Source organism: Pituophis catenifer, unplaced genomic scaffold (assembly GCF_029215685.1).
Source record: "Pituophis catenifer annectens isolate HBS135680 unplaced genomic scaffold, rPitCat1.0.hap2 SCAF_6, whole genome shotgun sequence".
Classification (NCBI taxonomy): Eukaryota; Metazoa; Chordata; class Lepidosauria; order Squamata; family Colubridae; genus Pituophis; species Pituophis catenifer.
Genome location: NW_027256886.1, coordinates 10847813 through 10864957, shown reverse-complemented (window position 1 = coordinate 10864957; position 17145 = coordinate 10847813). Strand labels below are relative to the sequence as shown.

General features: G+C 38.1%; 1 protein-coding gene across 2 annotated transcripts in view; it reads right to left on the bottom strand.

The window, feature by feature from the left end:
- The window catches only part of TBL1XR1 (TBL1X/Y related 1), a 243633-nt gene extending 227629 nt beyond the window's left edge, over positions 1-16004 (bottom strand). For both annotated transcript variants that reach the window (XR_011600525.1, XM_070946263.1), the window contains exon 1: positions 15745-16004. The gene's annotated coding sequence lies outside the window, so the exon portion shown is untranslated. The remainder of the gene's footprint in view (positions 1-15744) is intronic.
- Positions 16005-17145: the final 1141 nt, after the last annotated feature.

Below are 17145 nucleotides of genomic sequence, written 5' to 3'. Positions count from 1 at the left end.
ATTTCCTGGAAAGACGTTTCTATTTAATCCTCATAAACTATCTCTGAAAGTTTATCTCCAGTTTCATTACATGGTTCCAACCCTTAGATCTTCCAACAATAAATTATAATTAGCAACAGGATGTTGCTGAAATTTATAATGCCACTATAATTAGGGCTGGATACTTTGCACAAAGCAAGGAAGCTTTAGCTGTTACAAAAGGAAGCATCCAAATTTTTTTGGGGGGGGAAGTGGGAGGGAGATATTAAATTGATATTATCCAGGCCACCTAACAGTACTACTAAAAGATTGCTTGATAGTAGTTTAGATTCACTCAAAAAATCTAGCTACGTTACGGAAAATGATCAGGCCCAATTTGGACAATGTGAGTATTTTGCTCAAGAATAAAAACGTTTCAGCTGTATAATCAATACAAACTGCTTTCTACCAGAACTGTCTACATATATGAAGACCTTTGACAAGCCCAAATTATAAATCTCCCAAAGGGTTCAATGCAGTGGTGAAATCCAAATTTTTTTACTACCGGTTCTGTGGGCGTGGCTTGCTGGGCGTGGCAGGGGAAGGATTAGGGTTGCCAGGTCTGCTTCCAAAAAATAGCGGACAAGCGGGGGGGAGGGGGGTTTAAGTAGTAAAAAATTTTAAAAAAATTACAATTAAATTATATATTTTCTTACAAACATTTTAACACATATTAAAATAATCACTTCAAAACTTTACTTAAAATTCAAAACATCAAATGTATTATAATAATATGTAAAATATTAAATTACATTTTATTTTGCTGTCGTGTGTATTTTTTATTTGACTGCGCAGCTTTGATCAATTCTTTGTGTTTAAGGAATAATTCTTTAATTTCAGTACAACGTTGAAAAATATTAAAAAATATACAAAGTTCATTTCGAACTGATGGTACAAGCAGTCAGTTATGTTCGTCAGTCCACAAATTTCCCATGACACTGAAAATTCGTTCAACGTTTACATTTGATACCGGAATTGATGCACAATACTGGAACAGTTTCAGTAAACTCGGAGCTGCCTCTTTCTTGAAAAAGTACGTCCACTTATCAAGGGATGAATTGCCCTGCAGATGAACATAAACTTCTTCTAAGGCAGAAATTTCATCGAAGAGAGTGTTGGGTGGAAGTTCTTCTCGCCATGGTGATAATAACCAGATGTTCGTCATTTCTTCTAAAGTTGGAGGATTATTGCGATCAATTAGATTGAAACAACTTAGCGTCTCATATACTGAATCGGTGAAATTATACCACTTTTCTAGGTACGCAATGGCTCTTTGATACACGTTGATGGCTTCTTTCTTGAACTTTTGCACGGCATTCTCAGGCAAATGTTTTTTACGTAAGGCAAATAAAACTTTAATTCCAAAAAACTGCTCATCCTATTTTTTTTGCAAAGAATCACGCAGCTTACACATGATAATGTGAAGATCACATGCAAGAATTTTCTTGCTTTCCAACTTCAGTAGGGTGTCTTGCATTATTGACATGAAGAAGTGCGTGAAATATAAATACAATTCTGAAATTGTTGGTTCATCGTCCTTTGCGAGTTCATTTTCCTGATCTGAAATAAGGTTCCAGATAACCTTATGGCACTCATCAGATCCAAGAGAAATAAAATACAATTTTAGAGATATCCAGTTTAAAAGAAGTCTTTCGACCGCTTTAAACAAACTTAACCAACGTGTTGGAACATGGCGCAAAACTTCATGGAATTCTGACTCGCAAAACTCAAAAAATGATTTCAACTCTTCTCATTTCTTCGCAGAATTCGAAAATTCGGCTAAAACCTTCAGCACTACATTTTCGATATCAAAAGATAACTGCTTTAATGCATTTTTTGCGCTGTTGTGTAAAATGTGATTATTGCAATGAGCATTCGATCTTTGTCTCATTCTAATTTATGAAAAAAAAGACAAAACGCGATTCTCCTATCCTTATTCTCTTAGACTGTACAGCTTTAGATTATGTACCATTTCATCATAAAGCTTTTGAATAAAAAAAATGTCCACTATTTTGTGAAAAAAAATAGTGAACATAATGTGAAAAAAGTGGACTGTCCACTCAAATAGTGGACACCTGGCAACCCTAAGAAGGATACTGTAAAATCTCCATTCCCACCCCACTCCAGGGGAAGGATATTGCAAAATCTCCATTCCCACCCCACTCTGGGGCCAGCCAGAAGTGGTATTTGCCAGTTCTCTGAACTACTCAAAATTTCCGCTACCGGTTGTCCAGAACCTGCTGAATTTCACCGCGGTTCAATGAACATTTATCACAATGAACATTTATTTAAATGATTTAAATCGACCATTTAAATCAAATCCACCCTGACATCTTCCTCTCCCCCTCAAATTTCCCAGCTTATATTTATTTTGAATTTTAAAAATTGTGCGGAGATCCAAGGCGGCTAATATTTTCCTTGTATTTAAGATGATTTTCTTTAGTCATTTGCCAATACTCCAGAAGCTAATTCTTCCATTCATTATTCATAGTTTACTATAACCCATTGGATATTGGAATATAATCCCAGTGAATAATAAACTCAATTAGTACACTATGCTAAAATATGCTGTAGTTTGTGTAGCTCAATATACTGGTAGCTCAATATATTATTTGTCAGGTAACAGCATTTTATCTGGGTCTACACAATATATTAAGTAGGTTTGGGGCTTAGTAGCTACGTTCACATAGCATGGATGCTAAACATAACTGCTTTTAACCTAAGTTTATTGTGAGCTGGTGTGCAATTAGAGGACTGAATCTGATGTATTGGATCATCAATTCCACAGAGAACGTATAAAATTTTAGCTGAGTTTATTTGCTCTAGTCACTGATCATTTTTCAGTTGCAATCTGCCATTAGCTAGGGAAAACGAAGCCCACAGAAATTCTAAATAAATACATCTGTTGAGTCTATGAAAAATAATGGAGGATACTGCACACATTTCCCCATAGAGCATACAGTAATTTCTGCTTTTAGATAGATCGTTAAAGGAAGCATTGAAAGCTGACTGTGGTAACAAATAAGTGAAACAGCAGGAAAGACTCATCCTTTGTATTTGGTCCCGTCTTATTCTCACAAAGGAATAATGGCCAACACTGACAAAAGAGGTGAGGTCACCAACAAGTGATAAAAAGAATCTTCTGGAAGAAATAAAAAGAATAAACTAAGCCTCTATCACACAAAAAAGCAGAGGCTGCTATAAACTGATAACTGAAGTTCAGAGTAGAAGTTGGAGGCCAAAAATATTTTTTAAAAAGGTGTTGTTTCTATATTATTAATTTAAAGCTAAAATACCAATTACCGATACTCTGAATTATCTTAAAATCATATATTGATTTTCTGTTTATTAGACTAACATTTTATTAGAACCTAAAGATACCTTTTCATTCAATTGTACATTCTATTTGATTAATCAAAAATAAACCAGATTTCATGGTTATGTAGGGACGTAGGGGCTCAGTGGCTAAAATGCTGAGCTTACCGATTGAAAGGTCGGCAGTTCAGTGGTTCGAATCCCTAATGCCCTGTAACGGAGTGAGCTCCTATTACTTGTCCCAGCTTCTGCCAACCTAGCAATTCGAAAGCATGTAAAAAATGCAAGTAGAAAAATAGGGACCACCTTTGGTGGGACGGTAACAGAGTTCCATGCACCTCTGGCATTTAGTCATGCTGGCCACATGACCACGGAGACGTCTTCGGACCGCACTGGCTCTTCGGCTTTGAAACAGAGATGAGCACCGCCTCCGAGAGTCAGGAACAACTAGCACATATGTGCGAGAGGAACCTTTACCTTAAACAGATACCTTTTCATTCAATTGTACATTCTATTTGATTAATCAAAAATAAACCAGGCTCCATGGTTATATGAGGATCTCTATTTTTAATGTTATAAATCTAAAATATTTATTTAGCATTGCAAAAGGTCAACCACAAAAAAAATTACATCCAATTGGATATCAGGCATATGGAGTATCAAATACACAATTTAACAATATTACAAGCCAATGTTATCAAGAAACAAATGAGTCTGCTGGCTCATGCCAACAGCGCATCGTATCCAGCATTTTGTAACACAGAGTAGCTGGCCAAATAAATCCAGAACCAAGCACAGATAGAAAGATGGTGATGATCCTTTTTTGTTGACTCCTAAAAAGGTATATTTAGGGTATGTGCCTGCAATTTCAAAGATATGAATCAGCTATTGTAATTAAGTCATTGATACTCCATTCTCCATAAATTTGCCAATCTCCTCTGAAAATTGGTGGTCATTTTCAAATCTGTTAATAACAGTGCTTTAGTCCACTGTACTACAGGCTCTTTACTTGTAATCATGTTCACTGGCACACAAGTTAAACCAAAATATAAATCTACAGGAAGATCTCAAGGAACAACATGATACATTTTGAATTCAAAGCAAGTACAGGTTGTTCTCAACTCACAACCACAACTCAGACTAGTATTTCTGTCATGAGTCAGTGCAAGTCATCAAATGACTGGGCCCAATTTTCCTACCATTTTTACCACAGTCGTTAAGGGAATCACGCAGTGAAGGCAATCATGTAAGACAGAGGTGTGAAACTCGTGGCCCACGGGCCGGATGCATCATGCACGGGCCACGCCCACTCCCGGTTTAGCAAAGGGGGGAAAAGTCACGATACATCACGTGACGACGCCCTGGCGTGTAAGGGAATAGGCTCTTAAACTGACTGCTTGTTGAACGCCAACAGGGAAGTCACAAATTGTGATCATGTCACTGCAATACTGCAACCTTCATAAATACAAGCGAGTTGCCAAGTACTTGAATTGCAATCGTATGACAGCAGAGAGCAACAGTCTCAGTCCTTCAAGCTGAACAGGCGAGAACACCCATTCCTGGCTACTGTCTCCACCCACAATGGAGAATGGGTCATCGCTTTTTATGAGGTCACCATAACTCTGAACCATAGTTGAATGGATAGACTATAGGTAATCCTCAATTTACAACCACAATTGAGCCCAAAATTTATGCTGTTAAGTGAAACATCTGTTAAGTGAGTTTAGCCCCATTTTACGATTTTTCTTTCTGTAATTGTTAAAATTAGTAACAGTTCTTAAGTGAATCTGGCTTTCCTATTGATTTTGCTTGTCAGAAGGTTGCAAAGCTGATCACATGACCCCGGGACATCACAACCATCATAAATATGGGTCAGTTACCAAGCATCCAAATTTGGATCGTGTGACCATTGGGATGCTCATTGGACCATTGGAACAGTCATAAGTGTGAAAAATGGTCATAAATCAGCACCACTGAAACTTTGAACGGTCACTAAATGAACTGTTGTTAAGTCGAGGACTACCTGTACTCATCTGTGATTCAATTCTTTTTCTATAAAATTTCTTCTCCTGAACACTGGTTAAAACCTTGGTGTAGAAAAAAAATTATCCTATTTACTGGACCCTAAATAATGTTTTATGATTAATGTATTTTTACAATGACTACGATAATGATCTATCACTATTGCTGTATGTACACAGAAAGCTTATGCACCAGAGACAAATTCCTTGTGTGTCTAATCACACTTGGCCAATAAAGAATTCTAATTCTAAATATTGCTGAGGTAAAATCTATATAAATGTATAAATATCCTCCTTCTCTAAAGTGTTCAAGGTGGTGTGGTACATATAAAGACTCCTTTGGTTTTTTATTACTTATGTCCATTATCATATACCAGACGACATAAAAGCATAAACAAGGACTAAGCTAAATGAATTTACATCCTTCAAATTGTACTTCAGTACACAAGTGTTACATTTTCAGATTTCTAGAGAGAACAGAAAAAAAATGGCTTAATCTCCCTTTCCTCTGTTCAGTTCACAATGGTTTTGAAGAACAAATGGAACAGTTATATCAAGCCTTACCTAACCATGAAAAATTGACTAGTATATATGGATTCAGTTTAGGGACTAACTGTACTGCCAAGCCTCATTTTTCAAATATCAGGTCAATGTGTTTCCCAAATTACTGCTCACTGGTTTTGAAGTAGCTAAATAATTATCAATCAAAGGAGCAATGAAAGCATTCAAGATAAGGGTTCTTTTAGGTCCTCAAAAAGGTTTGGGGGATTATTTTTTTTTAAGTAAAGGGGAATATCCTTAACAAAAAACTCTGCTCAGAAGACCTCTTCCTAATGAAAAAAACCTTTTGAAGAATTAAATACCCCAGTTCCACTTACCTAATACTTTCTGTAAATATCTAGTATGCTAATAAAAAGAAGGCAATGAACTGTTCAGCGAGGATATATCAAACAACATAAAGTATGTACAATGTTCATGCAAGCAACAATTAGTTAATTTTACAAACACCAAACAATCCATTTTTTGGACCTTCCATTACCATCTTCTCCACCCTCCACAAACTCATTCGTACCACTTAGTCACCTCTGTCTTGGTAAGACACAAATTTCTTACAAAAAAGAACCTAAAAAATTAAAATGCAATATCTTGCCAAATAAAGGGGAAAATGAAATGGGCCAAATAAAAATCTCATCTCAAGCTTATGTGCTAAATGTTTTAGAAGTTTTGCGATTAGGAGGTGAGATAAGGTGTAAATACTTTAAGGAAAATAAAATTATTCATTGCTGAGATGGATTGAGAAAACAGCATGGTCAGCTGTAAATCCTGCTGAAACAGAGTTTTTCTGTCAAGAGAAGTCCCACATTTCAGAAATAATGTGTTGTGTTGTAGAAAAAGTCCCAAATTCTAATCACAATTTAATTCTGACTACTTATTGTACTAAAAACATGACATGGTCTATTGGTTTAGCATTTTTGCAAATCCAGATACAATAGTGCGGAAACTAAAGTATAGCTTACTTTTTTTAATAATAGATAATAGTGGTCTATTTATTAAACCATGGTTTAATGCAATGGGAGAATCATAACACAATTTAACTATTTATTACAGAGATTCTAAGCACTGGGCCAGTTCTAAAGAATGTGCTTGTATAAAATATAATAATACTGATCCTGTCCACAACACAAACCGTTATAGTAAGCAAGGAAAAAAATGTTAAATAAAGCTGCATCCCAACTTTTAACCTCAGAAACTGCTACAATTTACAAATAAAAGCTCCACAATGCCTCAACTTTTTGCCCACTCAATTTTAAAACCACTTTTTCTACATATCTTCTAAAAGAAAAAGACTTTTTCCCAAAAAAAATCACATGCAGTAAAATATAGGTAATCCTCAACATGTCTACAATTGAGCCCAAATTTCTGTTGCTACGAGAGACGGTTGTTAATTTTGCCCCGTTTTACGATCTTTCTTGCCACAGTTAAGAGAATCATTACAGTTGTTAAGTTAGTAACATGGTTGTTAAGCGAATCTGGCTTCCCTATTGACTTTGCTTATCAGAAGGTCCCAAAAGGTGATCAAGTGACCCTGGGACACTGCAACAGTCATAAATATGAAACCGTTGCCAAGCGTCTGAATTTTGATCACGTGATCACGGGGAATGCTGCAACAGTCATGAGAAAAATGGTCATAAGTCACTTTTCTCTGTGCCATTGTAACTTTAAACAGTCACTAAATGAACTGTTGTAAGTCGAAAACTATCTGTAGCGAAGCCCAATCTGCTCCTTTGAAAAAGATGCACATTTGTGCTTAAATCTGCTCCTTTGAAAAAGATGCACATTTGTGCTTAAAATCTACAACTGATACCTGATAAAGATATAAATTCTCTGCAAAGTTATTATTGAGTTTTCTTTCATGCCTGTTCTTCCCAGGAAATGTTATAATAGAATTAGTTTTTATATTAAAAAATGCTATTATTGTGCCACTTTGCATGTAATTCATGGAAACAGTGGGATGAATTAGAATTGCTTATTAAAATTCGTGAAGGCTAAAAATTAAAAACACCATTTACAAGGTTACTCAATGCAGATGCCAAAATATATTTTGCATCATCCACACCATTATGTTTATTCTGATCTTTGTTTTATTTATGAATCACCTTTTTCTAAGCAGCCAGTGCTAGGCAAAGATAAATTTTCCAAAAAAAAAAAAAAAAACCCAGCATGTATTCAGAAGAATGAAATAAAATTTTAACTATTAAATCATTATTATTTGGCTTCCTAAATGGAGAAAAGTGTGTAATGCTTTTCCTTAATTGTACTGCCTTTAGTGAAAAGGCCCTGCCCTTATTTCATAACACAACAGCAAAATAGCTAACTGACTGTGTTTATTTATATATCCCCTGCAACTACTGTCTGATAACAAATGAACAGCAAAATGCAGCGCTAACATAGGCTTAATTCCAGTATTTTTGATGTAAAATAATATAACAAGGTAAGGATTCTGCACAAATGTAGTCTTCTTTAAGAAAGAATTGGATGTTCTTTGGGTTTTCCTTGCAAGTAAAATATGAGAGTTCATTAAAAAGTATGTCAAAACATGCAGAGACTGGTTTTTAATTTTCAATCCACCATATTGTGCTAGGATTCTCAACCATCAATAAGTCTAGATTTTTTTTTCTTTTTACGATCCTTTATTCCTTTTCCTTACGGGTGGAGTTGGGGCGACTGGGTGAAGCTGAGCATTTACTGGCCAGATGCCCTTCCTGATGCCTACGTGGAGATCACAGCAGATATTTTCTCTTTGTGTCCTGATAGAGAAACAACTGTCGCTGCCTAGGATCGAACTCTTAACCTTCTGAATGGGACACGAGTGTCTTCACCTTTACGCCACCATGCCACTTAGTCAATAACATAAAATATCCACCATACAGGTAGTCCTCATTTAGCAATCACAATTGAGGCAGGCAATTCAGTCAGCAATTGAAGCAGTCAGTAAGTCAAACTGCAACCTTGACTATGATTTCACTTCAGCTTTGCTTTGTTTACAGACCTGAAAAGGTTGTAAAAGCAAGGAATGGTCATAAAAGTTATTTTATCACCTTCATACTGCAGTCACTAAATAGGCAGTCATTCAATGAGGACTTTCAGTAATTATTATATATGGATACATTAAAAATCCCCAACCTAGAATACCATTCCCATTTGACTTAAATTGTTGACTGAACTGAAACATGGTAATAGACCACCATTTATGCTTTCCATGTTGTGAAAACTTGCCATTTGTGACTCAGCCAAACAATGTTTAAACAGTGGCTTAGCATTAGTCCAAATGAGTCAGAATGCCGACTTTGCAGTCTGCCTAGATATGATTTGCTTATCTTGAATAAACAATTGGCTGGGTTCAGACATAACAGCTAAAATATGTATTTGCAAAGTACCCTGGGGAATGCATTTAAAATTCTCTTTTTCCCTGGTATAAAAGCTTGCAGGCCATCCTGACTAAATTCACACAACATATGGAGCCAAACTGAGCCACCCACATTTCAGCTTAACATGAACCTAGCACTATTTTTTATGAGTTCTCCTAATTATCACCTGAGGTAAAAATTACAGGAATTTCTACAGTTCCACAAGCTAAATTCTAAAGCATTTTGCATTTGGACTTATATCACTTTAGCATTTCAAAGAACCAAACAAGCATTCATTGTTACTGGAACCTGAAAGAAACTACTAGCTTCTGAAACAACTATCAAATAACCAAGGGGTTGAAGCCGTTCATGTAAGCAGAGTCACCTGGTGTTCAAGCTAACTTCCCTTTAACTGACAGATACTCACCTTTTTCGTTACAAGCAATTCAGCTGGGAATGAAGACATTCATCTGAATCAAACAGCCATCAAAACAAGCCTATTAATAGTTTCCTTACCTCCACCTACCCTTTAAAAGGAAGTAACAAATGTATCCCAGGTGCTCTCAATTATTATATGGGATAGAAGTCCTGGCATTTCCTGATTGGTAAAGCATCTCTATGAATTTGACTTTTATAAATCCAGCCTTAACATCTTTCCAATTTGTGTTGAATTAATAGGAAGCACACAAATTTAGGTGCTGAAAAACAAAGACATGTTGTACGATCCTTGAAACTTTTAAGTAATGGGGGATAAATCAGGAGAAAAATATAACTGAAAGTTTTGTTACGTTTTGACTGGGGTTGAATTCACATATCAAGTTAAACTATGTTCTGCAAATTAAGTCGCAGCTTAATTCATGCAACACAACACACTAAGATCTAAGATTAAGGTGGTGTTTTGTACCCACTCGTCATGTTAAAAATGGCAATTTACGCTTCAAAAATTCACTGATTAAATGAGTAGCCTATGATCATTTTAATACATATCAATTTTACAAGAGGTTTAGGAATCACTCCAAGCTCCAAATTCCAAACCGCCAGAATTTGCAATCTACAATATAATTAATGCATATTCACAACTTTAAAAAAAAATCCAAAATGGTGGCCAGTCTATTTGTTAAGCAGCTGCATACATACAAGTAAAATGGCATGTGCACACTTGTTAACCAAGGTCTTTAGCATGCCATGCAAATACAGCCTACACTATGGGAACTCAATGACTTGTCATTTAGAAAGTATGATTTATAGCTTTGTGTAAGGTAGAAAACCAAACTAACAAGCCATGTGCTAGCATAGTGCGTAGTATAAGTTAAGCATTAGTTTTCTTTGGTGGGTGGGTAGGGTTTAAATCCAATAAATAATTATTAACACCAGTTCTATTCTAAATTTAATGTCTTGCACAAGGAAGCCTTTTGTTATTTTTGTTTTATTTTATATATTTAACTTGTTATAACCAGATTTTTAAAAGGAAGTCTATGAACACTGTAAAGTTGGGGTTTTTTTTACTGTGCTGTTACATCACAATAGAAGCTGTTTAACCCAGTTAACTCATTTTCTGGGTTCATGCTATGGTAAATTACTCAATCATGTTAACCAAATAAGCTAAAGCTGCACAATATACCTGAGTTACCAAAACAACAAGCCACAGTTGGTGTGCAAAGACATTTGCCAGTTCTTTATGTGACCTTGTTGGTAAACAGTCAAAACTGGCTGTACATGCAGATGCCTCGGTATACATAAAAATATCATACAAGTTGAACAAATAAAATCTGTAATGTATCTCCTAAAAGCAGCATGCCTGCATGTGTATTCATAACGGGAAAGACTGCAATTGCACCACTGCAAAAAAAATAATCTCCCTTTTATCCAAGAATGTTGTAAAAACCTATAAGATGGCAGTCATGCCATTATGAGTATGACCACCACCTTGTTCATTTTCTAATCTCAAATACATCCTATATCTCTACAAGAAATATTATTTAACCAATCTGTTCCTATTTTCTTGGTTAAATGTTGGGCTATACTAATTCCTTTAGTTGCCACTCAATCCAGCCAAAGGAACATTAGCAGTGGTGGATTTCACATATTCTTACCACCAGATCCAGTGGTGGGTTCCAACCGGTGTTACCAGCAGTTCTCTTCATGCACGCGCTTTGCTCGCACGCGTGCCAAACTTGCGCTCCACAAAAGCGCATTAGATTTCTGCCCAGCAGAGGCGCAGCAATACACTCTGCCGCGCCTATCAGCTGGGCTAAAAAACGACAAATAAAGGTAGGTATAATGCGGGGGCAGGCAGGAGGGCCCAGCTCAGTCATAGAGAACCGGTTACCTGACATCACATCATCACCAATACTGGCTCGCCTGAACCAGCCCGAACCGGGAGCAACCCACCACTGACCAGTTCGCCCTGCACACTCACTTCACGTGTGCGCTTCCATGCATACACTTTGCTCACGCACGCGCCTTCTGCGTATGCACCCACCCTCAAATACTTGGCTAAATAGGATGGCATTACACCGGGGCGGGTGGCCGCGCCCATCCACAGTCGTCGCTACCGGTTTGCCCGAACCAGTCCGAACCAGCTGAATACTACCTCTACACATTAGCCATCAATTATGAGAGTTGTAACTCAGAAGACTTGGGTATTATCAGAAAAGTTATATTTAGCTCTCACAGATTATAGTTATTGGCAGACATCCCCCATAAGTGGGTCAATTATTTCTTAAAATATTCAAATCCTTTCATCTCTCACCCACAAGAATTTTACAGGAATCACAACTGCACCTACTGAAGCATAAGTGTGAAAATCTTCCATTAAGGCAGGTCCATAATCTATCATCTCTGTTCATATGATTATATACCTTAAACCACTCTCCAGTTGTCTAGAATTGTCCTTGGAGTAAAGAACTTCCATATCAGTGAGTTCATACACAATAAAGATAGTGGTCAACAACCTATTTTGTAGTTATGAAATATGTAAATTCATTATAAATTATAGGAAGAATCCCCTTTTCCCCCCTCCATAAATGTACCGCCATTAAGGTCTCCAAAAACATCATGGCTACGGGAAAAAATATTTAAATGTGAAAATTTATTTTTATTTTTATTAAATTTGTATCCACCCATCTCACCACAAAGCGAATTTGTACAGCACTGATGGTTTGCCACTGGCCGCTAAGTCATATCCATGAAGCAGCACAAAGTTTCATTTTCCTGAATGAAAAATCAAGGTTTCTAAGTAGGCTTCTTTCCATTGCAAAATATTGAATTACAAATAAAATCAATAGAAATATCAACACTTAGGTTGGCCCATGACACTTAATCCTATGTTTATTGCTCTGTTCAGTTGTTCATGATTTATGAAACACGTGCTTTATAGTAACATGTTGTGGGAAGCCAGCCAACTCAGTTTCAGGCCCAAGCATGGTTTATAGCATTAAGGGATGATACAAGTCTCTATGACCATGTACAGATAGTCCTCTGTTTACGACCATAATTTAGCTCAAAATTTCTATTGCCAAGCAAGGAAGTTGAGTTTTGCCCCATTTTACAACCTTTTTTCCACAGTTCAGCATATTATTGTAGTTGTTAACTGAATCACATTCGTTAAGTGAATCTGGCTTCCCTCATTGATTTTGCTTGTCAGAAGCCAGTTAGGAAGGTTAAAAAATGGTGATCACATAACCCCAGGTCAGTGCAACCATCATAAAATTCATGACAGTTGCCTGAATTTTGATCACATGACCATGGGGATACTGCAACAATCCTAACCATGAAAACCAGTCATAAAAGTCACATTTTTCAGTGCCGTTGTAACTTCAGTCACCAAACAAATTGTTGTAAATCGAGGATTACCTGAAAATCCAATGTTTTTTTAAAAAAATTGCAACATCTATGAGTAAGAATGTTATAACTGTCTAAACACCAAACGTTATTTGTCCATATTGGTTTATCAAATCTTTCCTTCTCAATCATATCCATACTTATAGGAGAAAGAAGTTTTGTTGTTTTCCTGGTATTTTTTAGTCCCACCACAAAGGCGAAAAATATGGAATACTTCTATATAGGTGAAAATTTAAAAGCAAGTTTAGACACTCTATGAAACAACTTATGACCCATATACATTTTGGCCTAGTCTTACAATTTTTGACTGGTTCAGTGTGCCATGCCATCTGAGGAAACTGGGTTAATCCACGAAGCCATGTTCTGGTGAAGGATGGGTACTCAGATCCTGCAAACACATCTAATTTTATCAACCTTACTATGTTATCAAAAAAACTCGAAGTTTGAGGCCTAGTCCGAGTCCACAACTCTTTCCCCAAATTTTTGAATGAAATGTGCTTTTAAGGACAGAAAATATCATGTTCAGATAGTAAATAAGTAAGATACAACTGAGATACAAGGCCAAGACAGATTACATACCACAAGTTTCTGTATTATTCCTGTTCATGAATCAAAACTGAACTTCTATTTAAGTCTGACTGAAAAAGAAACCTCAAACTATACTATTGAGGTTAAATAGAATACTTTCTTCCCACTCACTCCCCCAAATCCCAGACTGATAAAAAATGAGATTTCTACAATGCCTTATATAAATTAAATTCAACTCCCTTTACACCAGCAAAAAAAAAAAAAAAATTAAGAAGGAGGAAGGAAGTGAAGCACATGTAGGAGTCAGAAATTCCAGGCAATTCAGGGACACCCTTTAATAAGACATTTTGTCCAACCACTATATACCAAGCAAAGTTCAGTGTTTGTTTTTAAAACTTCCACACTCCAGAAAATCCACAGCCAGGTTGTTTTTCTAGTTTGGCTCTCTTTTTCCCTGGTTTCCCCCCTTCAGCCATTGAATAATCTGCCTCTTTTTTCCACTAAAGATCCAAAAGGATAATGAAGTGAGTTACATTTACCATGGCAAGTAGATGATTAACCAGATCTAGTTCTGTACTGCAAACATATCCTCTGCTTTCAAAGCATACCATTAAAAGAAAGGGGGGGGAGGGAAATTGCACCGTTCACTGATAGGATCTTGAGACTTTTTACACGTGGAAGAGAACAGGGTGAAGCCACCCTGATTTCAAAACTAGGCCTTATAGACATGTAACTCTTGAATTTTGCACCATTGTTTTCCCAGAGACCAAAGTTCATTCCAGAACTTGGCTATTAGAATATAGTTTACGATTCTGCCCCTGGAACATTTTTTTTTAAAAGGGGGGGGGGGGTTGTTTTGCTCCAATTTCCAAAACAGCGTCCACAAAAGCAAATAATCATCATTATCCCTGAAAATATAACAGCCTAGATTTTTAAAAGGAGGGGGGGAGTGAAAAGAAGCCATCAAAAGCCCCTTTCTTCCCCCCCCCCACTTTATTATTTTGCAAAGACACAAGCAAAAAGCCACTGCTAAGCTCTTCCCCCTCCCCCACCAGTGTGAGTTCACTCTGCCACATTCCTTCCCCTCCCCCACACCGCTTGCAAACAAGTCATTTAAGGCACAAACCTTCATCAAACAAAACTTTTCTTTCAACCCACACTTTAATTACCAACCATTGGAGGGGGAAAAAAATAAATTCTACTGACCTTTCTCTTTTTTGGGAAAAAAAGAAAAAGAAAAAAACAACCCTGCACGCACGCACCACGTAAAACACACTTCCGAACTTGAGCCTGATTTTTTTATAAGACACCTCTCCGTGTGTGTGTGTGTGTGTGTGTGTGTTTCCTTCCAGCAAGAATATTGTACATATATATATATATATACATATATATCCGCCGATGCAATATATATATATATAAAAAAAAAACTCTCCTCTGGCCCAAATCGTCTAAAAATAGGCAATCAAGCCAGCTTGCTTCATAATGGCTGCTGGCTTTGCATTTATTAGTGCAAAGGCTTCTCTTCTTCTTCTTCTCCCCACCCCCCACCCCCCACCCCCCGCCCCCCGCCACACTTTCCAAAAACGCGATGAATCAACACTTTCCCCTCCCCACACCACCAATGTAATTTTTTTAAAATTAATTAAAAGATCAGAAGAGAGAGGGGGGGTTGAAAACACCTCCGGAAAGATGAGGCCAAAAAAAAAAAAAAAAAGGTCGAAAAAGATTAAAGTTAAAAGACACATTGCCTTCCCAAAAGGTGGGGGGGGGGCAATGCTTGTTACACTTCTGCCCCTCCCCCACGCGTTGCTTCCTCCAACTAGCTACAAACACAGGCGCCCCTCCCCCCCAGCCCTACCCCCCCCTTTCCCTCAATTCCCTTTCCAGCAACGCCCTCCCTGAACTCTCCCCCCCCCGCGCGCCAAATAACCCCTTAAAATATACACTTTAGGGGCGCCTGAAATATTTCCTAGCTTGCAACTAGATATTTTTTTAAAAAACTGCGCAGAGGCTACAAGACAAACATGCACACAGGGAAAGGGAAAGCGGGGAGAGGGGGGGGGGGGTAAGAGAAACACTTTTTTTTTTTGTATTATTATTTTATTTCTTACCTTGCAATTGATGGCTTAGTATGGCTCTCCGCCCCCCCTCCTTTTGCAATGGAGGCAAAAGAGGAGGAAAAAGCCCCCCACGCTGACACACATAGAGCTATATTTCATGCAGCTTCCTCCTTCTCTTAAGAGGTATAATATATGGGTTTGCAATTGCGGGTGCAGCCCAAAGGGGGGAAGGGAAGGGGAAAAGAAAAAAAAAGAGAGAGAGAGAGACTTCAAGTAGCCACCGGGAAAAGGGGGGGAGGGGGGGTTGGAAATGCAATGTATTCAATTATGACCCGAGTCTGGGTGAGGGGTGTGTGTGTGTGTGTGTGTGTGTGTGTGTGTGTGTGTGTGTGTGTGTGTGTGTTGAGAGAGAGAGAGAGAGAGAGCTGGTGCTGCTGGAGGGGGGGATGGGAAGCGAGAAGCGGTGGGGGGAAATTATAGATTAAGTCCCAAGGAAGGAGGAGGAGGAGGAGGCAATCAAAGAGGGGGGGGGGAAGTAATGCTTTATGTGTGCGCGCGCGCGCGTTGTGTGTATGTATATATATATGTGTGTGTGTGTGTGTGCGTGTGTGTGATTTCGATTGAAGAGGAATTGAGGCAGAATGTAAAAGCTGTTACTAAGGGAAGGAGCCAAAACCGCTCTGAACAGCCAACGGCGCTCAGCAACTGGGGAGAAGGAAGGTGGCCAGCCGTACAGAAATGAGCAGGGAGAAAAGAGAGGCGCTCTTTGCACACACAAACACACACACACACAAGAGAAGGGAAGGGGGAAGGCGGGCTGGCTGGCTGGCAAGCAAGGCCCGGCCTCTTTCCTCGCCTTCTTTTTCGCCTACTTCCTGCGAAAACAAACCAGATTGGATTCCAAAGGAGGAGGAGGAGGAGGAGGGTGGAGGCAGGGCGCAGAAAACACATCTGGATTCGCAAACAAGCAAACAACAACATTTTTTTTTAAAAAAAAAAGCGGAGCCGTGCCAAAAAAAAAATAATAAAAAAAGATTTAATTTAGGGGAGGGGGCGGTTAAAATTACAAGCGCTGCAAATGGGGGAAGGGAGAAAGGAACGCGGGATGGGGGGGGGGCTTCTTTCGCTGCTCGTCGGAATTTCCCTGGCTGGAATGGGTATATAGCCGGAGTCGTTTTAGGTTTGGGTGGTGAGGTTTTGTTGTTGTTGTTGTCGTCTTTTAATGATGATGAGGGTTGGTGGATGGTTTGTTTGGGGAGGCGGGTGGGCGGCCTTTTTGAAGCGATGGACCGAAAAGGATAAATAAAACATTATAACACACACAGGCACAGAGAAAAAGAGGTTGCCACGCTTTCCCCCCCCCAAAAAAAAAAAAAAAAAAAGGATGGGCTGGCCACGCAGAGCGCCGGGTGGGTTGATTCGGGTTCATTGAGGAATGCAATGAGAAACGTG